The following is a 727-nucleotide window of genomic DNA, read 5'->3' on the forward strand; positions in this document are numbered from 1 at the left end:
TCGTGGTGCGCGGCACTGTGCGGGACCTCGTGGGCAACACCATCGCCAACCTGCAGGTGGGAGTGAGAAAACGGACGGGCCGCGGGGCCCGGGGGGCGGGGGCGCGACGGGGGGCCGGAGGCGGCCGCCGCCCGCGCGTCCAGAGTGGGCTCGTGGGGTGGGCCCCACAGCCCTGCCGCCAGCGCATGCGCCTGCGGCACGAGGACGGGCACCTTGTGTGCCGGTGCAGTGCTGCTCTTGAATCGCCTCGCACATGTGGTGTGCACCCCGTATGATATGCACCCTGTACCATATGAAACTCTTATCAAATCATCCTCTCCATGCACCCCCAGCTCCTGTTTGCGAAGCTGATTGACGAGGAATACTTGCCAGAGGCTGCCACAGACACCACTAAGGTCCGCCCACGTGCTTTCCAGCCTTCCCGCCTGCCCGCCTTCCCGCACGCCCTCTTACGAGCTTCACGCGCCGCCGCAGCACCAGGGCGTATGGCGCTCTCGGCCCGCCTCTTGAATCCGTCTGCGCCGTCCGCGTGGGCAAAACCCTGAGCCCCATCGTTCGGCGCACCCCGTACCCCACCCCCACCCCACCCCTCACCCCACCCCCCCCCCCAGGTCGTCCAGGGGTGGCTCATGGAACTCATGGCCCGCCACCCGGAGCTGCGCCCGGCCGGCGCCACCCACAGCGGCGCCTACGGCGGCCCAGAGTGGCCGGAGGGCGGCGTCGGCGG

This window comes from Monoraphidium neglectum (assembly GCF_000611645.1).
Source record: "Monoraphidium neglectum strain SAG 48.87 unplaced genomic scaffold scaffold06606, whole genome shotgun sequence".
Taxonomy (NCBI): domain Eukaryota; kingdom Viridiplantae; phylum Chlorophyta; class Chlorophyceae; order Sphaeropleales; family Selenastraceae; genus Monoraphidium; species Monoraphidium neglectum.